Below are 26,543 nucleotides of genomic sequence, written 5' to 3' on the forward strand. Positions count from 1 at the left end.
ATCTCTAAGACATTGCATGGGATCCCAGAAGATCTTTAATGAGCTGAGATAAGAATTACACTGATGTCTACAGGGAGTCCTACAACTTCTTCTTTGCCAAGAAGATAAAATTCAAAAGAGGGAGGACCAGAGCCTTTGGTCAAGATATAAACTTAAAAAGAAAATTATACAATTTTATTTCTATAGCCACACTATGTAATTTATTTCATACTGTAGTTATAAGTTTTAAACTACATAATTAGTAATTTTAGTTTTGGTCATTTAATCTAGTCATTTACTTTTATCAGCAGTACAAAATACATGATTCTAAATAAATCTGATGTTGTTTAAGGCCAAATGTCCTTTGAGACATTTCAAATAAATCCATGTGGAATCTATATTTCTGTCATTCATATCCACTATGACTACAAAAGGCAAAAAAAGCTTCATATTCCCCTATTTTCCACAAATTCATTTAATTCAAATTCTTCTGTGTCAACTACGTATGACATTTGTCTTCCAGATTTATAGTTAAGCAATTTGTCAGAAATCTCTTCACTCCTGGTACATAGAACCCAACCAGCTGTTTTCAATTTTTATCCCTTCCAAGCCTTTTGGCTCAGTGACAGTATCTCACCTCAAAAAAAGTCATTGATGTCTTGGGATAAGATGATGAATAAGAAATTCCTTTGGAAATTTCAATATTCCCTATATACAAAAATTGTTGAAAATCATATTTTATTCACATTATCTTCCAGATTGATTTGTATCTTCAACAACAACGTACTTTTTTTTTTCCACTCTGTTTGGAAACTTTGTTATCTATATTCTTATCTCTTGGAGCTAGTAATGCCATTCTTTCTTTTTTTTTTTTTTTTAAATTAATTACTTAATTTATTTTTGGCTGTGTTGGGTCTTCGTTTCTGCGCGAGGGCTTTCTCCAGTTGCGGCAAGCGGGGGCCACTCTTCATCGCGGTGCGTGGGCCTCTCACTATCGTAGCCTCTCCTGCTGCGGAGCACAGGCTCCAGACGCACAGGCTCAGTAGTTGCGGCTCACGGGCCCAGTTGCTCCGCGGCATGTGGGATCCTCCCATACCAGGGCTCGAACCCGTGTCTCCTGCATTGGCAGGCAGATTCCCAACCACTGCACCACCAGGGAAGCCCCCATTCTTTCTAATTGTCACTTATTCTCAGCTCTGGAGTATACAGTGTCCTTGACCAATTTCCACCCAATGCCGCATTTCCGCCTATGCTAACTGTTTGAGGATGTGGACAGACCCATAGCCACATTTTACAATTGTAGGGTCTGCTTAGGGTTCCCCTGGAGTTGTGCAGTGTGTGAAGTAGGATTTCTCTGTGGATAGGCAAGAGAAACAAGCTTAAAATCCTACAAAAACATTTGCTAAGTATTTCCCTAATGTCATCAGAGAATTAGTATAGCTGACTACAACTACAAATGTAGGTACCCATAATATCACACCACGCAAAAATTGCTTCTGGGAATTAAAGGCTCTTCCAGTTCCTCAGTCTAATGATAAAAATGGCCCAAAGTTCAGTCTGTTCACAGATCACTTAGGATAAGGAAATGCCTTATCATGCTCCAGAGAGTCTAATTCTGAACATTTCCCACTCCAGAGTAAAATAAAGACTGCTATGCTAACTGTTGTGAGTGTTCATCTTAATTTGTCTAATCCAGCTACAATTTTAAAGATCTAAAAAGTCTAAGTTCAATGAAAATCTATGGAAGATTTTTAATCAAAGTTAATTTAAATTTGTTGATATTAAAATAGCTTAAAATGTAGTCAATAAGAAGATCAATAACTTTGTTTTTAATTCAATAACTTCATTAATTCAATAACTTTATTAATACTTTATTAATCAGATCATGTGACTTTTTTCCTCATGGAATTAAGATTCCCTGCTTTGATGATTTCCACTCAATATGGAAATCATAAGTTTTAGCTTAATCAGTATTCAGTGCTTAGATTATATGGCTATGTAAATGTTAAATGTTATTCATTGTTGAGTATATTGTGATTTATATTTCCTTTCTTGAATATCTTTTTATAAGGTTAATAACTTTTTTATTTTTTCATAAATTTGTTGTTGTTTTTGAATTCTCTGGTGAAAGCCTATAATCACAAAGATGATAAAATATGAAAGGGTAATGTTGAAGAAGACACACCAATGGAAAATTAAAATGCCAAAAGTTCATCATATTAGTAGAGTTTTGCAGAGAAAGAGAACAAATAGGATGTGTGTATATATGTAAATATGTATATCTCTATCTATCTGTCTATCTATCGAGAGATTATAAGGAGCTGGCTTACACAATTATGGAGACTGGCAAGTCCAGATCTATAATGTGGACCTGCAGGCTCAAGCCCCAGGAAAGCTGACAGTGCAGCTCCAATCTGAAGGCCAATAGATGAAGACTTAGGAAAGCAATAGATACAGATAAACTCCAAAAATAGTCTGCTGGAGAATTTGCTCCTGCTCAGCGAGGCCATTCTTTTTGTTCTATTTAGGCCTTCAACCGATTAGATGAGGCGCACTCACACTATAGAGGGTAATCTGGTTACTTACACTTTACTGACTTAAAAGTCAATCTCATCCAAAACCACTCTCCAAGTTGATACATAAAAGTAAACATCACATCCATGACCTTATTTAAAATTATATCCCAACATAATCAGGTTTTCCTCGCAATATGTGTATCTTAGGAAAATTTTGAGAAAAAATATGGTCTCCTCCCTACATGATTATTTATTTGAAATAGTAGTTGGCTTTGTTGCATCCCCTGGGGATACAAAAGGTCAAATAAAGAGAGAACATGACTTTTCAGTGACTAGAATTGAAGCAGAGAGAAAGAAATAAACTATAATTTTTTAATACTTATGCTGCTGTCTCTCTGTTCTTTTTTTTTAAATTGTCTCTCATACTTCCCTAGACCTGTGCTCTACAATGTGGAAGCCACTAACCACATATGCCTCTTTAAATTTAAATTAATTAAAATTAAATACAGTTAAAAATTCATTTACTTGGTCACACTTGCTACACTTCAAGTGTTCAATGGCCACATGTGGTTACTCTACTGCACAGTGCATATATATAGAACATTCATATTACCACGAAATGGTCTATTGAACAGCACTGCCCTAGACAAATAATATAGAATTATTAATCATGAACAAATATATTGTGCCTGTCTTGTGAGAAGACTGAAGCATAAGTTGGGCTTACAAAGGCTGCTTGATTCTTTTTACCATTAATAAAAGATGCTTGAAATCCAAAACAAATAAAACCTGAAAGAAATCTTACCTTTAAAACACTCCATTAGGATTTCTTGGTTTTTATAACTCAGCCTATGACTCAATTGATAATAAAGGCCAAGACATGAGAAAGAACATGACATATTAGAGGAAAAGCAATGTGCTTCATATTTGGGAATATGGCACACGAGGAAGAGTGCTGGCCTGTCAGGGGCAGGTGAAGAGCTAGGTTCTGAAGGTGTATGTGAAACATATTAAGAAGTTTAGTTTTAGTCCCAAGGACAGTAGAAAAGATATTCAAAATTCTTAAACATGGAGGTAGCATAAGCAGATTATTTTCTTTAGAAGCAGCTCTTAGTTTTATGAAGAAAGCAAGCTAGAAAGCAGATAGGATTTAGAGTTAATCTTTTCTGGATTCACATTATTTTTTTGTCTGTCACAATCTGGATGGTTTGGTACAAGTTCCTTAAATTCCATCTATCCTAGTTTCTCATTTGCAAAATGGAGCTAATAATACTTCATGAGTTGTTAAGATAAACAAATGGAATAAAATATGTAAAGTGCCTATTGAATACTTGATATTCAATAGGAATTTTGTAATTTGCTAGTGCATAGTCCTTCCCTTATTCACATATGTTTTTATTGAAGCTATCAAAAGATATGAAATGGAAATTATGCAAGTTTATATTATATTTGAGCCCATAGCTCAAGATGATTTATACATGGTTTAATTGCTGGGAAGTATAAGAAGTTTGAGATCAGGTAATAGCTTGTCAATCAACCTGTGACAGCTCTGAGTCCAGCAACATCAGGATATAAATGAACACCTCGTATCAAGTGGAAGCAGACATCTTGCAGATGTACTGAACACCTAACTTACCAGCTATTCTGAGACCCGTCGATATAGCATTAGGCATGGTCACAATACATACAAAGGAGAAAATAGTTTTTATCATATCAAAATGTTTTTCAGTTACTGTCATGGTTCACTGGGTACCACAAACCCAGAGGTGTGCTTTCAGTCTTCAAGAGATGTGTATAATTTATATTTTCTACAACTGAGAATACATATTATGAATATACTTATTTGATCCCCTCATATGGCTAGAAAGCTTTCCTCCTAGAGAGTCACCTAACTTGTTTTTATGCTTCATTCAGGCATCTGCTCAAATGTCACTCTTCCAAGGGCACCTCCTTGACCATGTCACCTAAAATAGCATTTTTCCACACTAATTTGAAAAGAAACATTCACCCCAATGTTCATAGCAGCACTATTTACAATAACCAAGACACGGAAGCAACCTAAGTGTCTAACGATAGATGAATGGATAAAGAAGATGTGGTACATATGTATAATATAGCCATAAAAAAGAATGAAATTTTGCCATTTGCAATAACATGGATGGACTTGGAGGGTATTATACATAGTGAAATGTCAGATAGAGAAAGCCAAAACTGTATGTTATCACTTATATGTAGAATCTAAAAATATAAAACAAACTAGTGAATGAAACAAAAAAGAAACAGACTCATAGATGTAGAGAGCAAATTTGTGGTTACCAGTGGAGGGTGGGAAGTGGGGAGGAGCAAGATTGGGGTAGGGGATTAAGAGGTACAAACTATTATGTATAAAATAAATATACTACAAGGATATATTGTACAACACAGGGGATATATTTTTCTATAATAACTATAAATTAAGTATAACATTTAAAAATTGTGACACTACATTGTACACCTGAAATTTATATAATATTGTAAATCAATTATACCTGAATAAAATATTTTTAAAAAATAAAATTCACAGAAAAATAATAATAATAAAAAAAAAACATTCAACTAGTGAATACATTAGTAGTGTTGATAAGACTTGGTCCTGTAGTCTTGCATTTATTTATCTTGGATTGTTTTTAAAATTCAAATTGCCACATTTGAAATCTCTCACTAAATGTCTTGAAAAATATTTCCAAAGAGGTTACTTGAAGGAAAACCTAACTACTAATTATCTTGTTCTCACATGTGACCACTAGCACATGACAAGGAATGGACAAAAATTGTGTTTGTACCAAATATTTTCATCTTTGTGTTGGGAACCTGGAAAGGCTTGAGTCTAGATATTTCAAATAGCCTGGGTATAACAGTCAGGAAAGTAGAATTAAAATGATAAAGTACTCATCTTAAGAATAAAGAAAAATTTATCAAACCTACAAGTCTACTCTACATTTTCCAGGAAGTCATTGTCAGTCATTAGTTCTGTTTTGACTGGATTGTTTTATTATCTGTAAAGCATTGTCGGTTTATGCAACGATTTGAATATTTTCTTTAAACCTATTTTATAAAAATGAGTGGAAAGCAGAAAAATAAAGTGCTAATACTTAATGATTATTCAAGTAAGACAAAGATGGAAATTATTGGGCATGTTAAAAGCAGCAAATATTTGGCCTCAATTAAATTCTTAAAAAAAATAGCAGTTTTCCAGTGTTTTAAGTTTTACTCAGAGGATCAAATTTGATCTTTGGCAACATATACTGTTAATTGTTTTCTTGAAGTGACAGGCTTACTCTGTTCATTTTCAAATAAGTGTCTGCCAATTACCCAAGTCTGAATAACCACAGTTTACTTGCCAGTTGTTCTTTCAAGTAAAAATGTTGTTTCATGAAAAAGGCAGCTAGTTTCAGCTTTCAAAGCAAACAATTTGTGCAAGTTCTTTTCCTTGAGACTACCATGGTAGTTTAGGCAGGCAGCAAAAGTGCTTTATGCATACTTCCCAGTTTACCGCATACACTATTAAAATAATGGTTAGGTTTTAATAAAATTAATAATTTTTACTATTTCATTAAAGACATTCTTAAGGGAAACTGATTTTTTTCTGCAAATACATGGCAGTGAAGAATGTAATGATTAGTAGTACAGTTTGGTGATACAGCCTTGATCCATGCTAAGGCACCAATAATTTTACCCACTGTTACTTTTGCACTATCTAAATTGCCCACAACAATTAATTAGCATACAGAATAATGTTAAAATAAATAATTTTGTTTACAATTATTAAATAAATTATACAGGCTTTAAATACTCAGAATATTGAATGAAGAAATAAGTATGTTAAAGAGAGAAAACACAGATGCACAAAATTTAGACTCAGAATGAAATATAATCACATAAAATATTTTTAAATTATAAGAGATTACTATGTTCAATAGCATTTTCATGAATTATAAATATTTTATGTAATGGATAATTCTCTAGAGAAATGTAAGTTATCACAATGTGCCCAGTAGAAGGTATGTATGGAACACCTGAGGAAACCATTAACCATGTAACTTAATATAGTGATACTTAACTTCCTCTGGACAAATAAAGGAGTAAGATAAGCAAAAAAAATATGGGTTGATAACAATAACAATGGTGAACTTCACATGTCATATTTTACAATGCACATGAATAGAGAGTTTAATGGAATAGAATAGAAAGTGCAGAAATTGACACATCACTTTCATCATCATCATCATCACCATAGCTAGCATTTATTGAACACTTACTATATGGCAAGTACCGTCTTAAGTCTGTAACATGTCTTAACTCAAAATCTTTATAACACTCCTGTGAAGAACTCTGCAGATAAAGAATCAAGCCATATAGTCACACAACCTGGATATAGTTTAACAACTGTAGAAGAGTATTTTTTAGATAAAGTGTTTTAAAACAGTAGGAAATGGATAAATTTATCTATAATGTTGATGTGAAAAATGGTTATATGTTTTAAAAGCATCTAAATTCTATTTTAATGAAAGAATTAAATTTAAAATGAAATTAAAGTATTAGAAAAAGTAAATGAAATGATGGTAACTGGTTAACAGTTTGCAAAAATATACTTTACCTCACAATTTCCAAGAAAATTAATTACAGAAAGATGAGGATTTAGATGTAAATATAAAGAAAACCATAAAAGTTATTATAAAAATACAGCCAAACATTTTTGTGTTTTGGGGATGGAGAAATCTTTTCTGATAATTCTGCAAAGACTGTAATTCAATGTGAAGTTTGGTAAATTAGATTACATGCACATAGAGGACATGTATGGTAAAAACTAACAAACAAATAAAAAAGTACATAAACAATAAAACACAAATGTTACTCTCAGGAAAATAGTTGCATCAAGTATGATATGCACAAGATGAACAATCTAAATACATAAAGTTCTATAAATAAATATTTGATTTGATTTAATACTTGATGACAAGTCTAAAAAGAAAAGATTTACAAAACAGGAAAGATAATGGCCAAGAGATAACACGAAAAGTCTTATTGTTACAAAATCAAAGATGTAAGCACTAAAACAATATCAAGATCTTGTTTTTCACAAATTACATAGACAATGATTAAAAGAGTAATATCAGCATAGGTAAATAAGCCCTCGTAGTACACTGCTGTTGCAAATTTAAATTCAAAGAATTTTCTGTAGGAAAATTTGTTACCTATCAAAAAGTCTTCAAAATGTCCATACAAAATGTCCAGAAATTCAGTTTACCATATATTATCCTAAATAAATAACAAAACATGTTATATATACAAGTTTATATATATTGAGGTACTATTTATAATAGTACAAAAATCAGAAAATCTCTAAATGTATATGAATTAGGAGCTTCATTTAAAACTAAGGGTACATCTAGATATTCGCCCTTTCCAAAAATAATACACAGTAGACCTTTGAACAACATGGGTTTGAACTGCATGGGTTCAAACTTATATGCAGATTTTTTCAATAAATATTTTGGAAAAACTTTTGGAGATTTACAACAATTTGAAAAGAATCATAGATGGACCACCTAGAAATACTGGAAGAAAATTAATAAAAATTTAGATATGTCATGAATGCATAAAATACATGTATATACCAGTCTATCTTACATAGCTATAAGGTAAGAGATAGTTAATATAAAATTAATATGTATTAGTTTTCTTACAGTTTTATAACTTCGCTTTCAAAGAATTACATTACTATACAGTATCTCTCTCTCTCTCAGGTAGTGTCTCTCGCTCTCTTTTCTTTTTTTAAATTTTATTTATTTATTTATTTATTTATTTATTTATTTATGGCTGTGTTGGGTCTTCCTTGCTGCGCACAGGCTTTCTCTAGTTGTGGCAAGCAGGGGCTACTCTTTGTCATGGTGCGTGGGATTCTCATTGTGGTGGTTTCTCTCGTTGCGGAGCATGGGCTCTAGGTGCACGGGCTTCAGTAGTTGTGGCACGTGGGCTCAGTAGTTGTGGCTCGTGGGCTCTAGAGCGCAGGCTCAGTAGTTGTGGCACATGGACTTAGGTGCTCCACGGCATGTGGGATCTTCCCAGACCAGGGACTAAATCCGTGTCCCCTGCATTGGCAGGTGGATTCTTAACCACCACACCACCAGGGAACTCCCTCTCTCTTTCTTAATTTAGAAATTGTGTGTCAGCCTACCATCACAGGTAAATGTCTTTTTAAAAATGTAACAATTTATCCAATACTGTACTATGAATTTGACTGTAATACTGTATGTCAAAAAGTTCTATAACAATTCATTCATTAGTATATAGGCTAGGCTACCTTGAAGCAATTATATCAATTACACCAGGCTATCATAAAGAAATCATGTTACCGCTTCTTCATTATCAATGCATGAATCATCATACTTGCAAATAAACAGAAATTTCACTTCACATTATCTTTTCATTTTTGATGTCTAGTATTAGTAATATGTAGAACAACTACAGTGTTTTGTACCATATAAGACAATATTGATGTAGGTATTGACAGATGATTCAATTTGAAAACAGAGAATGTAAACGTATGGTATCAAAAAAGAGACTGTAGACAATCCTGCAGCCTGTGGAACAAAAACCACATTTACAGAAAGATAGACAAGATGAAAAGGCAGCGGGCTACGTACCAGATGAAGGAACAAGATAAAACCCCAGAAAAACAACTAAATGAAATGGAGATAGGCGATCTTCCAGAAAAAGAATTCAGAATAATGATAGTGAAGATGATCCAGGACCTCGGAAAAAGAATGGAGGCAAAGATCGAGAAGATGCAAGAAATGTTTAAAAAAGATCTAGAAGAATTAAAGAACAAACAAACAGAGATGAACAATACAATAACTGAAATGAAAAATACATTAGAAGGAATCAATAGCAGAATAACTGAGGCAGAAGAATGGATAAGTGACCTGGAAGACAGAATGGTGGAATTCACTGCTGCAGAATAGACTAAAGACAAAAGAATGAAAAGAAATGAAGACGGCCTAAGAGACCTCTGGGACAACATTAAACGCAACAACATTCGCATTATAGGGGTCCTAGAAGGAGAAGAGAGAGAGAAAGGACCAGAGAAAATATTTGAATAGATTATAGCCGAAAACGTCCCTAACATGGGAAAGGAAATAGCCACCCAAGTCCAGGAAGCGCAGAGAGTCCCATACAGGATAAACCCAAGGAGAAACACGCCGAGACACATAGTAATCAAACTGGCAAAAATTCAAGACAAAGAAAAATTATTGAAAGCAGCCAGGGAAAAACGACAAATAACATACAAGGGAACTCCCATAAGGTTAACAGCTGACTTCTCAGCAGAAACTCTACAAGCCAGAAGGGAGTGGCATGATATACTTAAAGTGATGAAAGGGAAGAACGTACAACCAAGATTACTCTACCCAGCAAGGATCTCATTCAGATTCAATGGAGAAATCAAAAGCTTTACAGACAAGCTAAAGCTAAGAGAATTCAGCACGACCAAACCAGCCCTACAACAAATGCTAAAGGAACTTCTCTAAGTGGGAAACACAAGAGAAGAAAAAGAACTACAAAAACAAACACCAAACAATTAAGGAAATGGTAATAGGAACATACATATCGATAATTACCTTAAACATGAATGGATTAAATGCTCCAAACAAAAGACACAGGCTTGCTGAATGGATACAAAAACAAGACCCATAAATATGCTGTCTACAAGAGACCCACTTCAGACCTAGGAACACATACAGACTGAAAGTGAGGGGATAGAAAAAGATATTCCATGGAAATGAAAATCAAAAGAAAGCTGGAGTAGCAATACTCATACCAGATAAAATAGACTTTAAAATAAAGAATGTTACAAGAGACAAGGAAGCACGCTATGAAATGATCAAGGGATCAATCCAAGAAGAAGATATAACAATTATAAATATATATGCACCCAACATAGGAGCACCACAATACATAAGGCAACTGTTAACAGCTCTAAAAGAGGAAATCAACAGTAATACAATAATAGTGGGGGACATTAACACCTCACTTACACCAATGGACAGATCATCCAAACAGAAAATTAATAAGGAAACACAAGCTTTAAGTGACACAATAGACCAGATAGATTTAATTGATATTTATAGGTCATTCCATCCAAAAACAGCAGACTACACTTTCTTCTCAAGGGCACACGGAACATTCTCCAGGATAGATCACACCTTGGGTCACAGATCAAGCCTGAGTACATTTAAGAATATTGAAATCATATTAAACATCTTTTCCGACAACAATGCTTTGAGATTAGAAATCAGTTACAGGGAAAAACATGTAAAAAACACAAACACATGGAGGCTAAACAATACTTTACTAAATAATCAAGAGATCACTGAAGAAATTAAAGAGGAAACCAAAAACTACCTAGAGACAAATGACAATGAAAATACGATGATCCAAAAGCTATGGGATGCAGAAAAAGCAGTTCTAAGAAGGAAGTTTATAGCTATACAAGCCTACTTCAAGAAACAAGAACCTCAAATAAACAATCTACCTTTACACCTAAAGGAAGCAGAGAAAGAAGAACAAACAAAACCCAAAGTTAGCAGAAGGAAAGAAATCATAAAGATCAGAGCAGAAATAAATGAAATATAAGCAAAGAAAACAATAGTAAAGATCAATAAACCTAAAAGCTGGTTCTTTGAGAAGATAAACAAAATTGATAAACCATTAGCCAGACTCATCAAGAAAAAGAGGGAGAGGACTCAAATCAATAAAATTAGAAATGAAAAAGGAGAAGTTACAACAGACACCACAGAAATACAAAGCATCCTAAGAGACTACTACAAGCAACTCTATGCCAATAAAATGGACAGCCTGGAAGAAATGGACAAATTCTTAGAAAGGTATAACCTTCCAAGACTGAACCAGGAAGAAACAGAAAATATGAACAGACCAATCACAAGTAATGAAATTGAAACTGATTGTAAATCTTCCAACAAACAAGAGTCTAGGACCAGATGGCTTCACAGGTGAATTCTACCAAACATTTAGAGACGAGCTAACACCCACCTTTCTCAAACTCTTCTTAAAAATTACAGAGGAAGGAACACTCCCAAACTCATTCTATGAGGCCACCATCACCCTGATACCAAAACCAGACAAAGATACTACCAAAAAAGAAAATTACAGACCAATATCACTGATGAATATAGATGCAAAAATCCTCAACAAAATACTAGCAAACAGAATCCAACAACACATTAAAAGGATCATACACCACAATCAAGTGGGATTTATCCCAGGGATGCAAGGATTCTTCAATATACGCAAATCAATCAATGTGATACACCATATTAACAAATTTAATAGTAAAAACCATATGATCATCTCAATAGATGCAGAAAAAGCTTCTGACAAAATTCAACACCCATTTATGATAAAAACTCTCCAGAAAGTGGGCATAGAGGTAACCTACTTCAACATAACAAAGGCCATATATCACAAACCCACAGCAAACATCAGTCTCAATGGTGAAAAACTGAAAGCATTTCCTCTAAGATCAGGAACGAGACAAGGATGTCCACTCTCACCATTACTGAACATAGCTTTGGAAGTCTTAACCACGGCATTCAGGGAAGAAAAAGAAATAAGAGGAATACAAATTGGAAAAGAAGTAAAACTGTCACTGTTTGCAGATGACAGGATACTATACATAGAGCATCCTAAAGATGCTACCAAAGAATTCATTATCATTAACTAGAGTTAATCAATGAATTTGGTAAAGTAGTAGGATACAAAATTAATGCACAGAAATCTTTTGCATTCCTATACACTAATGATGAAAAATCTGAAAGAGAAATTAATGAAACACTCCCATTTACCACTGCAACAAAAAGAATAAAATACATAGGAATAAACCTACCTAGGGAGACAAAAGACCTGTATGCAGAAAACTGTAAGACACTGATGAAAGTAATTAAAGATGATACAAACAGATGGAGAGATATACCATATTCTTGGATTGGAAGAATTAATATTGTGAAAATGACTATACTACCCAAAGCAATCTACAGATTCAATGCAATCCCTATCAAATTACCAATGGCATTTTTTATAGAACTAGAACAAAATATCTTACAATTTGTATGGAGACACAAAAGACCTGGAATAGCCAAAGCAGTCTTGAGGGAAAAAAACAGAGCCAGAGGAATCAGGCTCCCTGACTTCAGACTATACTACAAAGCTACAGTAATCAAGACAATACGGTATTGGCACAAAAGCAGAAATATAGATCAATGGAAAAGGATAGAAAGCCCAGAGATAAACCCACGCACCTATGGTCAACTAATCTATGACAAAGGAGGCAAAGATATACAATGGAGAAAAGACAGTGTCTTCAATAAGTGGTGCTGGGAAAACTGGACAGCTACATGTAAAAGAATGAAATTAGAACACTCCCTAACACCATACACACACAAAAAAACTCTAAATGGATTCGAGACCTAAATGTAAGACTGGGCACTATAAAACTCTTAGAATAAAACATAGGAAGAACACTCTTTGACATAAATTATAGGAAGATATTTTTTGATCCACCTCCTAGAGTAATGGAAATAAAAACAAAAATAAACAAATGGGATCTAATGAAACTTCAAAGCTTTTGCACAGCAAAGGAAACCATAAACAAGATGAAAAGACAACCCTCTGAATGGGAGAAAATATCTGCAAATCAATCATCGGACAAAGGATTAATCTCCAAAATATATAAACAGCTCATGCAGCTCAATATTAAAAAAACAAAAAACCCAATCCAAAAATGGGCAGAAGACCTAAATAGACATTTCTCCAAAGAAGACATAGATGGCCAAGAAGCACATGAAAAGCTGCTCAACATCACTAATTATTAGAGAAATGCAAATCAAAACTGCAATGACGTATCACCTCACAGCAGTTAGAATGGGCATCATCAGAAAATCTACAAACAACAAATGCTGGAGAGGGTGTGGAGAAAAGGGAACCCTCTTGCACTGTTGGTGGGAATGTAAAGTGATACAGCCACTATGGAGAACAGTATGGAGGTTCCTTAAAGAACTAAAAATAGAATTACCATATGACCCAGCAATCCCACTACTGGGCATATACCCATAGAAAACCATAATTGAAAAAGACACATGCACCCCAATGTTCATTGCAGCACTGTTTACAATAGCCAGGTCATGGAGGCAACCTAAATGCCCATCGACAGATGAATGCATAAAGAAGATGTGATTATATATATATATATATATATATATATATATATATATATATACACAATGAAATATTACTCAGCCATGAAAAGGAACGAAATTGGGTCATTTGTAGAGATGTGGATGCATCTGGAGACTATCATACAGAGTGAAGTAAGTCAGAAAGAGAGAAACAAATATCGTATATTAACGCATATATGTGGAACCTAGAAAATGGTTCAGATGAACCAGTTTGCAGAGCAGAAATTGAGACACAGATGTAGAGAACAAACGTATGGACACCAAGGGGGGAAAGTGTCGGGGATGGGGTTGTGGTGTGATGAATTGGGAGATTGGGATTGACATGTATTCACTGATGTGTATAAAATGGATGACTAATAAGAAAATAAATAACTAAACATTTAAAAAAAATAAAAGACCAATGATGACAAATTTGCCATAATAATGAACTCAAGCCTTGGCAAAGAGGACTAAAACAAAGGGAATAAAAAAAAACAGCACTGTAAATGTTTTTTCTCTGTCTTATGACTTTCTTATAACATTTTTTTTCTCTAGCTTAATTTATTGGAAGAATATAGCATATAATGCACATTACATACAAAATATGTGCTAATTAACACTTTATCTTATCAGTAAGACTTCTGGCCAACAGTAGTCTATTGATAGTCAAGCTCTGGGGGAGTCAAAAGTTATATGCAAATTTTCAACTGCATAGGGTGTTGGTGTCCCTAACCCTCACATTGTTCGAGGGTCATTGTTCAAGAGTATCCATATTTATTGACCTAAAACAATGTCCATATTTGTATTTGTATACCTATATTCAACCTGGAAGTTTCTATATAGAGAGTATTCATAATTACTTTTTAAACATATTTAATTAATTTTTTCATTTACATAATTTCTGCAGTGAGGTTTTATTCATTATCGTAACAGAAAAAATGAAATTTAATGAAAGATAAAGGGTAATTTGTAAGGACTGTACTTATTAGTGTTAAGAAATAATGTCACTTAAATTTTCTCAGTTCAGTCTCCCAAGGCAAGAGAAATAAAAGCAAAAATAAACAAATGGGACCTAATCAAACTTGCTTTTGTACAGCAAAGGAAACCGTAAATAAAATGAAAAGTCAACCTACAGAATGGGAGAAAATATTTGCAAATGATATGACTGACAAGGGCTTAATTTCCAAAATATACAAACAGCTCTTACAACTCAACAACAACAAAACAAACAACCCAATCAAAAAACTGGCAAAAGACAAAACAAACAACAACAAAAAATTGGCAGAAGACGCAAATAGACATTTCTCCAAAGAAGACATACAAATGACCAACAGGCACATGAACAGATGTTCAACATTGCTAATAATTAGAGAAATGAAAATCAAAACTACAATGAGGTACCACTTCACACTGGTCAGAATGGCCATCATTAAAAAGTCTACAAATATCAAATGCTGGAGAGGCTGTGAAGAAAAGGGAACCCTCCTACATTGTTGGTGGGAATGTAAGTTGGTGCAGCCAGTATAGAAAACAGTATAGAGTTTCCTCAAGAAACTTAAAATAGAGTTTGCCATATGACCTAGCAATCCCACTCCTGGGCATATATCTGGACAAAACTATAATTCAAAAAGATACATGCACCCCTATGTTCATAGTAGCACTATTTACAGTGGCCAAGACATAGCAACAACCTAAATGTCCATCAACAGATGACTGGATAAAAAAGATGTTGTACCTACATACAGTGGAATACTACTCAGCCATATATAAGAATGAAATAATGCCATTTGCAGCGACATGGATGGACATAGTGATTATCATACTAAGTGAAATAAGTCAGAAAGATGAATACAACGACCATTTGATATCACTTATATGTGGAATCTAAAATATGACACAAATAAACTTATCTATGAAACAGAAACAGACACAAGGACATAGAGAACAGATGACCTGTGGTTTCCAAGGGAGAGGGGGGTGGTGGGTGGACGGCATGGGAGTTTAAGGTTACCAGATGCAAACTATTATGTATAGAATGGATAAACAACAAGGTCCTATTGTATTGCACAAGGAACTACATTCAATATCCTGTGATAAACCATAATGAAAAGAATACAAAGAAGAATGTATATATATGTATAACTGAATCACTTTGCCGTACCGCAGAAATTAATACAACATTGTAAATCAACTATACTTCAATAAAAATAAAGAAAAAGAAATAATGTCACTAATGATTAAACTGGTATGAACTCCTAAGAATATTACATAACACTTATTAAATCTCTTTCATTTCCAATTAAAATATAGCCATATAATTTGGGAAAGATGAAAATTACTTATAACAATTTAAGCAGGGGCTGGGAAAATTGATAATTTAAATCATGCTAAATGTGCCTCACCAATTTTTTTGAAAAATGTCTCTTACCTACTGTTTAAAAATTTCTGTAGCAAAAGCTTTTTTTTCTCTTGGATTTTTCCATGAAAACAAACTTTGAACATTTCCAAAAGATTCAAACTTCCTATTTCTTGATAGTTATGAATAATCTGATCTGGAGCTACAATGGATTCCTAACTTGAATGCTTCACTTGGAACTTTTCTGAACTCCAAAAGGCATGTTGGATTAGGAGGTACAGCCTCTAGTCCCAAAGGCAGAATATTTTTGACACAATTTATGTCACAGAGGTTGCAAACCGGATGCCCACTTGTCACATCCTGCTTGAAGTCATGTTTTCCTTGGCTTACATGATGTTTCAAAAATGTTAAATTATTTAACAACAATTTTAAAATGTTTCATTTCATAGCAAACTGAAATTTGGGATTCTGGGCTCCATTATTGCTACCCTGCATGACAAAAATCTTCTGGAATAAAGCAGCCGTGGGGCTACCAGGATGGGGCTTTCACACTTAAGTTTGTCACACAATATCTGCATTGCTCATTGTCTTACTTGTCTGACTACTTTATAGAAGTTGAATTTATGACCACTTCTTTAGGCTATGTCCAAAGCCTTGCCTGACAGAAAATGATTTCCCAAAGTGCTTGCTATGTCATCAAATTTCCAAAAATAAAGACATTTTTTGGCTTATGAAACTCTACAAAATTTCCAGGCAGAGAGCAGACGTGTATCATGGGAAAGATTAATAATTTCATTCTCATGTTAACAAAGATTGGTTTGTTAATGCCCAAGTGGGGAGGAGAGTTCTAAGTGAAGGTCATATATAGGATATGTAAGTGTTCATGAAGGATGCACTTATAAGCAATGGGTACCAAATGTCTATAAAAGTCTGAGTGATCAGGCTGTGGAGAGGAGAGTTAAAATGACAGTTCATAAAAAAACAAGAGAGTTAATTTACTTTTAAAGTTAATGGGTAAAAATTCCCTGACCTGTGATGAACACAAACAGCAGGTTAAAAAGATGCTCACATTGGCTTTTGAACTATTTTGAATAAATTGCAGATTTTGAAATATGTGGTTAAATATACGTATTTTTAAAAGAAGACCAACATATGTTTAATATTCTAGGGTCCTTGATCTCAGAAGTGCTTTTTAATTCTCATGCTTTTCTTGCTTTTCATGAAAAACAGTTTTGAAATCTGTTGTTTTCTCTTCAAGACACATGCAATTAGTTTTTTTTTTTTGACATTGCTCTAAGAGTAAACATGATTAAATGGTAACCATTCACACAGCCATTAATAAAATGTGTATTAAATTCATACTTAAAATTCCCATGTAGTTCTTTCTGTAAATCTATTCAACTTTTTGAATTTTGTCTCATGTAATTTTGGAACTGAGATTTACCACAGTCAGCCATTATCAGAATTATTTGCTGCCATAAGGGATGATAAAAACTGGGTCAGAGAATATAGGTCTAATTTGAGGAAATAGAGTATATGCTCTTTTTACTCATTCAAAAACATTTACTAAAATCTGATTCCATGTTACTTAACACTAGTCCTTGCTGAGGAGGTTCCTGTTCATAAGGAGCTACCACCTTAGCCAGGCAGAAAGACAGCTATTGACAGAAAGACAGTAACTAGTACAATGTGATAACTGTTTAATGATCTGAGGCAACTGCAGAGGGAGCACAGGAGAAGGATAGATTAATATTGCTATGAGAATAGGAGAGTTTCCCCCAAAAAAGCAATAACTGTGAATTGGACTTAGAAGGATATGATATTATCACATAGCAAAGGGATACAGAAAAAGCACACGGTAGGTTCAGGGAGCCATAAGTAAACTCATGATTGAAAAATAACTTTGATGAGAGATAAGATTGTGAAAGGGTATTGAGACCAGATGGCATGTTTCATACTGAGACATTTTCCAAGGAAAATTGAGGACAACTGCAAAATATATACCAAGAGTCTTGGAAGTTATATATACCTTGAACAATTTCATGTACAGCAGTTTTTTCTAAAAATATAACGTGAAATAGACTATGATATAGTAGCAGGGATGCTCCTCACAGCATTATCTAGAATACAAAAATTTGGAAGTATCTTAAATGGGCAACAATAGGGGCCTGAAATAGGGGTAGAGCTTTAGAATAGATCTTTAGAATTACCTACATTTTGATATTTAAGGATAAGATTTTATAGTTAAAGCAAACTGAGTTATACAAAGATCAACTTCATCTCTAATTCTTTCAAGACTTGAACTATTTCTCACATCCCCATCTGCAATATTCCCATTGACTTTAACGACTTGCGAAGAAGTTAATATATTCAGAGGAGGCCTGGGGGAAATGGCTGTTTGGCAAAGTGAGTCTGATGCAGAGAGAGCCAGGTTTCTGCACTGTATCCATTTATTCACCCTCACCCTTTGGCACCTATTGCTCACATGTTTCATTCACACTTTTTTGGGACAAATTTATCACTTTTCTCCTAAAATGTGATTCTTAGTATGTCCAGTATATACTAAGACAACCTCCTATCAAAGGCAGTTTTTTTATTCATTCTAACTTCTAAATTTTTTTTTTTACTTCCTAAATTATTTATTTATTTATTTATTTTTTATACAGTAGGTTCTTATTAGTTATCTATTTTATACATATTAGTGCATATATGTTAATCCCAATGTCCTAATTCATCCCACCGCCACCCCCCACTTCCCCCCTTGGTATCCATACGTTTATTCTCTACATCTGTGTCTCTATTTCTGCCTTGCAAACCGGTTCATCTGTACCATTTTTCTAGATTCCACATATATACGTTAATATACGATATTTGTTTTTCTCTTTCTGACTTACTTCACTCTGTATGACAGTCTCTAGGTCCATCCACATCTTATTTAACTTCTAAATTAAAGAATGGCATATGAAGGCAGACAGCTTCACTGCAAATTTTGCCTCCACCATTTTCTTTTTCTTTTTTTGATTTATTTATTTATTTACTTATTTATTTTTGGCTGCGTTGGGTCTTCGTTGCTGTGTGTGGGCTTTCTCTAGTTGCGGTGAGCAGGGGCTTCTCTTTGTTGCAGAGCATGGGCTCTAGGTGCACGGGCTTCAGTAGTTGTGGCTCGCAGGCTCCAGAACACAGGCTCAGTAGTTGTGGCAAACGGGCTTAGTTGCTCCACAGCATATGGGATCTTCCCGGACCAGGGCTCGAACCTGTGTCCCTTGCACTGGCAGGCAGATTCTTAACCAGTGTGCCACCAGGGAAGTCCGCCTCCACCATTTTCTACCTGAGTGATCTTTGGCAATAAACTTAACCCTTCTCTTCCTCAGTTTAATCATCTGTAAAAATTTGGAATAAATTAAAACTTACCTGTTATGGCTTGAATTGTGTCCCTCAAATATTTAAATATTGACGTCATAACCCCCAGTATCTCAGAATATCACCCTATTTGGAAACACGGTCACTGAACATATAATTACTTAAATGATGTCATACAGGAGTAGAGTGGGCCCCCAATCCAATGGGACTGGTGTCCTTATCAAAAGGGTAAATCTGGACACAGACATGGACAAAGGAAGAATGCTACGGGAAGATGGAAGCAGAGTCTACAGGCCAAGGCATACCAAAGAGTGCCAACAAACACCAGAAGCCAGGAGAGAGGCATGGAACAGAGTCTCCCTAATAGCCATCAGAAGAAACCAAACCTGAGATATTTTGGCTCTAGACTTCTACCCTCCAGAACTGTGAGACAATACATTTTTGTTGTTTAAACCACCCAGTTTGTGGTACTTTGTTAAGGCAGCCCTAACAAACTGATATACTACCTCATAGTACATTTGAGAGAATCAAATGTAAAGCTTATAGAATGATTCTTCTCACATAATAAGCTAACATTTTTAGCCATCAACTAAAAGAGAAATAAAAGTCTGGGTACAGTTGTTCTTTGTGGTACTCCTCAATTATGACAGCTACCTAGATCTAGTCTGCTCTCTGTAAGTTGGGTAAACTAAAACTTAGCACTTAAATAACCAACTCACCATTTAAAAAAAAATTCCCGTGTGAACCCTTCAGCTAGACTGCCCCCTGTCCAAAGAATGCTGTCATCTTTTTCTTTTCTTACCCCTTCAATTTGATGCAAAAACTTCAACTCATTTTTACCTTTTCTATTTCCTTCATGATTGGTCACAAAATCTTATTTTTTTTTGGTGTATGTTCAGGTTTTCATAACATAACATTTAGGCTATGTTAATGGTCTCCATATTGTTTCCCTGTATATAAACTCTGCTGCTCAGCACATTATCCTGAAATGTTTTTTTTGAGCATGTCATCACCTTGCTAGAAAATGTACAGTGTTTTCAGAAACTGGTTTAAATTCTTTAACTTGACATTCAAGACCTTTTATGATTAGACTAACATTTAATTTCCCAAACTCATATTCCACACTCAGGAAGTTGATTTCCATTTAGCAGTTATGCCCAGGGCAGAGAGCATAGCAAAAAAAGCCTCCTGTTTTTGCATTTCACCTTCTGCCAAACAAATACTATGGCTCAATTTTTTAATAAACTGTCTTCTTTGTTCCCAGAATACTTCACTGCTATTATTTTATTTTATTTTATTTTATTTTTTATTTATTTATTTTTATTATTTTATTTTTAATAACTATGTTAGACTTAGGAAAAAGTTTATAAGATAATATGGTGAATACTTATTTACTAATTACCCAGAATAAAATACATAGCCTTAAAAAATATCCTCAGAGGTTCATTATGGGCTCTTCCCCAACATAACCTTCTTTATTAAACTTCATAGAAAACCAGGTTCATAAATGTATTTATATTTGTACTATGTTTCTACCTTTAAAAAATATATAGTATTATTTGTACATTTAGTATTTTATATTTACGCTGTATGTATCCCTCTACAACTTGTTTTTTACCCCAAATTATGCCCTTGGGACTCATCCTATTGATTCATGTAGCTCTAGTTCACTTATTTTTCCTTTTGTATGGATTTTTATGTGTGACTATATCAAAATGAATCCATTATCCTGTTGGTGGACATTTAGTTGGCATCTGATTTTATTCCATTCATTTATCATTCATTAAAGAAATATTTATCAAGCATCAAAGATACAAGAGGAAAATGAATTACCAATCCTCCTGAGGCTTACGTTCTAGTACAAATCCATCCTCTTTTACAAACAAACATGAATTTATCTAGAGTAAATTTCCAGTGATGAAATTGCTGGGGCATTGATTATACATATCTTTAACATCAGTAGAAACTTTCAAATTTTCCTCCATAATGATTATACCAGAATATTAGAATGTTATTTGATCTACATCCTCATTAATACTCGACGTTGTCAAACATAAATTTTACCAACCTGATAGTTGTAAAATAGTTTCTCGTTATAGTCTTAATATGCAATTCCCTAATTACTATAGATATAAAGTTTTTTTTAAAGTTCATAGGCCATTTGTGTTTCCTGTGCTTTTGTCTATTTCTTGTACTGGAATATTTGACTTTTTAAAACTGATTGGTAGGAGTTCTTTATATTTTTTTGCATGCTAATCTTAATGCCTTTAAACAAAGTTTTATAATTTTCTCTACAAAAGTCAACACTTCTTTTGATATATTAGTCTTACCCTATATATTAACTTTTAAAAATGATGTTTATAAATTACATTTTCTAATTGTTTGTGTTTGTAAATGGATTTTATTTGGGGATCTAAGTCAGGGGTTAGCAAATCTTTCTATAAAAGTCTAGTTAGTAAATATTTTCAGCTTTGTAGGCCAAGGAGCAAAATCCAGCAACTGTTCTCACCAAAAAGCTAAGAAATTTTTTACATTTAAAATCATTTTTAGCTCACGGGTCTTAGGAAAACAGGCAGCAAAATGGATGTGATCTACAGGCTGTGTAGTTTGCCAATCCTTTTACTAAATTGTAGCAGACTTACCAAATTCTATTGTTAAGTGTAATAACTTGTAGATTTGTGTGAATGTTCTAGTTAGGCAATCATATTGTATAGGATGTGAAGTATTCATACTTTTCTTTCTAATCATCATAAAATTACTTCTTTTTACTGTATTTGGTTAGGACTTCCAGAAAAATATTTAGTAAAAGTGTGTTGATCGTGTTATACTCTTGTTTTTTGTATAAAACGGACCATCATAATATTTCACCATTGGGTATGGTATTTGTTATGGGCTTGTATTGGAACATTTGTCAGCTTAAGGGACTGTCTTCTATTCCTAGTTTCCTGAGAGTTTATTATTATTATTATTACTATTATTATTCTTATTTTACTATAAATGCATATTTAATCATTTTTACTTATTTTTCTTCTTTTAAATTAAAATTTTATTTTCCCCTTATGACTAAAGAAAAGCATATGAAGATATTTTCTCATGTTAAACTTTTTTGATTACTTGTATTAAGCTTTGCTGAATAAGATTTGCTGCTATTTTACTTAGAATTTTTCATCTATGTAATATATAAGGTTAATCCATAAATTTCCTTTCTCATATTGCCCTTTTCTGGTTTTGATATCAACACTATATTAGCTTCATAAAGTGAATTGGAGAGTATACTCATTTTATGATTATTTGAAAGGATTTGCATGTAATTGAAATTATCTGTTTCTTGAAAATAGGCTTCACCTACAAAAACATCTGAGATCAGTAGGTTTAGGTATGTATGTGTGCAGATTTTAAACTATTGATTCCATTTCTTTAATGGTTCTATATCTTTTGAGATTTTTAGTTCTTAAAAATGAGATTTGATAAGATATGTTCTAGGAAGAATTGCTCCTTTTACCTAAGTCTTCAAGTTTATTGGCATAGATTTGTATTACTTTGAGTTTTAAGACATTTTATTATGAAAAATTTCCAAACATTCATCAAATAGATTAATAAACTCCCCTGTACCCATTTGCCAACATCATTTATATATAATTATATAAACATTCTACTGTTTAATTTCATCTATCTTCCTGACACACTTTTTTTGGCACAAATCCAATAAATCATATAATTTTTTCTGTGAATAATTCACTATGTATTAATTTAAAAATTAATAATAATAAATAAATATCTTCTAATATCCATCTGCATTTAGCTTTCCTTTTTTTTTTTTTTTTGAATGCATCCTTTGGGGAAAAATTTAAGCTTCTAAGCTCAGTCTGGTTTTCTCTGTAGTTTCTCTCTTAGAATGAATTAGTTTCAGTGCTCATATGGCCTTGTTAGTCATTTTATCTTCATGTTTAAAAGCTATTCTGTAATTATAACATTGCATATAGAAAAACTATGCAACTTGAAATTAGAGAATCTGAATTATAGTTCTCACTTACTATCTACATGCAATTTGCAAGTTATTTAGGTCTTCTGCATCTCTGTTTTCTTAATTGGTTCAACAGAGCAAAGTATTTTTATTTATCTCCTACTGAGAATTCAAGAATTTAAATATATATTAATATACTTGTAAATTTTTAAATGCTATAGAGAATGTCATTTGCAAAAGCAATATGAAATGCTGTATTAATCAGTGCAAATTTCTCTGGACTTCTGAATGGAGAACTCAATGTGCATGATCTACTGATGGCATATAAGTAGCCCAATCTCTGTATATTAGGGATCAAGTTTTAAGTTTGTCCTATAATATTTGATATGAGCAGAATTTTGCAGAGGAACATAATTTAATAATAATCCTACTGCTGCTGGTTTGGAGTTGGGTAAAAGAGGTGATGATATTTTCAACTCTTAAAGATTTATGTTCTATCCAATGGCAAAAAGAATTCTCTTCTGTCCCAGTATTTATACTTTGAAAATTATAGCAGAGGTGCTAGGACAGTATGTCTCCATACATTTTCCAGCTACCACTTGCAATCTCTTTCATTAATTCCCATACTCATTTTCCTAACCCTCATATTAAAATTTTATACTGGATTCTAGGCTTAAGCCAATTTTTGGTTGTTGAGATATAAATGAGCAAGAAGTGTAAATGGAAAATGTGTTATGTCGTCTTTTTCTACATGCTTGTTTAATTGTGGTACTGGATACATTTGGGTGATGATGGAGTTAATTTAGCTTAGTAAAGAGGAAGAAAAAATGGAGGCAACGAGGGTAACTGGGTATCCTGAGCTTGTATTAGGACATTTGTAATGCTGAAATATGAGAAACTTGTTCCTATTTCCTGCCTTCCTCCCAATCAGTTTGCATATATACAGAAATGTGTTAGTTCCCAAGGGCTGTTTCAAATTCTTACTGTATGCAAGTATCTGTATGTACATATGTTCACACACACACACACACACAAAACCCTTTGGCATTTGCAATTTTGCCTTTGTAGCAAAAGATACGGCTTTAGTCCAAAAAAGATATGATGAAATTGCCTTAGAAATAAAGGACATGGATGTATTGTCTCTCTATTCTTCTTCTGTGTTTAGGGTGATATTTGAATCTTAAATGTCTACTTTGCACAATTGCTTATAACATAAATCAATGTGACAATGGCAATAGCCCATGTCAGACTTTTCATGCCAGCTGATGTCCAGTCATTAAATAACTCTATCAGTCACCATGATGCTTGGAATTGAGAAAGTTATTTTATCACACATTAGTCTGGCAATGAATAAAAGGCCAGTGGCCATTTTGAGTGTTAGACTTCTGTTTCTACAGAATATATAAAACTATAAAATTGATCCAACTAAAAAATGCTTCCACTTCTGCAGATACTATAAAGTTGTAACTTTTTTTTTCCCTAGAACTATAACTCACTTACCATCAAAGTATCAAAAACTTCTGAGTGCTTATTTTTGACAGCACGCTGGAGGGTAGATATTGAACCATCAACAATGACGAGAAGAAAACTATGCAGGATAAGATATTGACAACCTGCTCAAGCCACCCTAAGATGAAACCTAAATTTACTAGAGCTTATACTACTTCTATTGTATGATTCGGCAGGTATATACCAGTGTGACATACCACCTGGGTGTTCTGATTTTTCAGGCAGTTCTTATGACATACAAGTTGCTAACAATATTGAACTTTATCATTGTTTAGAACTAACTTTCTTATTTTAAAGGGATATATGATCAGGAACAAGATGTTACTTAATGTGGGGGAGAGAGAAGAAGTTTTGTGAGAAGTGTCTGGAGGAAGTGAAAAATTGGATGTGGAGAAGGAGAGCACAAGATGGTTTATGCTCAAACTTGCTTACACTTACTAGTTTTGAAATCTCTAAAAAGAGTCCTACAATTAAAAAGTGAAGGTAAATGTTTTCAAAGTGATTTCAGAATACAGAGAATATACAGTGTCATCTCAGGGCTTAGGAGACAAAGTGTGATCTTGAGTGGTTGGTAGTCTTTTTTCAATATCCATGAGGATCATACTGCAGCTCTGACACCATGAGAACTGAAACATTATTAATGTCCAGGAGAACTTCACATCTAGATGGAAATGAGTAGAAAAACTTGAATGTCTTTGGAATTATATAAAATACACATTGGTGACCTTCAAAAATAATTGGAGATTGGGGAAATGGTGGAATGAGTGTTATGGTGCTGAAGTCATTCCCTTTAAAACTAGAAGGTGGCAAAATAGGGTAATACTAATAACCTAATATACATAAATATAAGTTACATAGGTAGGAAGGGATGGTGTCTCATGATCTTAACAGCCAGTGGTATAGAGGGAGAGAATATTTTTATGTATTGCAAAAGGTTAATGAATTATCTCATAGTCATACTGTATTGAGTACTAAGACAAAAAGCAAAAACAAAATTCTGCTTGTGGGACTTTCTGCAGACTAACTGTTTGAAAATAATTGATATGTAGCTGTTCTAATATCTTCAGTTCAATATCTTTATAGTTGAACATCTAAATCATTTTGTTCATTGTTTCATCTGACTTTGACTTATAGTGGCTTCACTTCTTTCACATTTGGTGATCCTTGATAGACTTTATAGCTTCACCTTATCCATTGAGAATCTAGCATAACACAAATTGGGAAATCTTTTTTCCTAAGACAATTTACTTCTACATTTACTAGTATCCAAGCTGAGATCGTTTCAGCCTCCTGATGATCATAGTCAGTGGGGAAATCACAGACTCTGTGTCTCAATTTCATTCCATCTAAGACTGAATATCCTCACGGCAGTGTTATTGTTGGTTAATGTCCTCAGAACAACCATTTTTAGGGCCATGTACCGCTCTAGCGCTGGATCTTTTTTTTTTTTTTTTTTTTTTTTTTAACTATGAGAAGATAATTAAAGACCACCTTATGTCTTGTGAAACCAACTATGCCTTCTGGGAAGTGTTCTATTTAGGATATAGTTGGACTTTGTAACAATGGTCTATCAATACACTTAGCCACTT

This window comes from Balaenoptera physalus (genome assembly GCF_965194825.1).
Source record: "Balaenoptera physalus genome assembly, chromosome: 13".
Classification (NCBI taxonomy): Eukaryota; Metazoa; Chordata; class Mammalia; order Artiodactyla; family Balaenopteridae; genus Balaenoptera; species Balaenoptera physalus.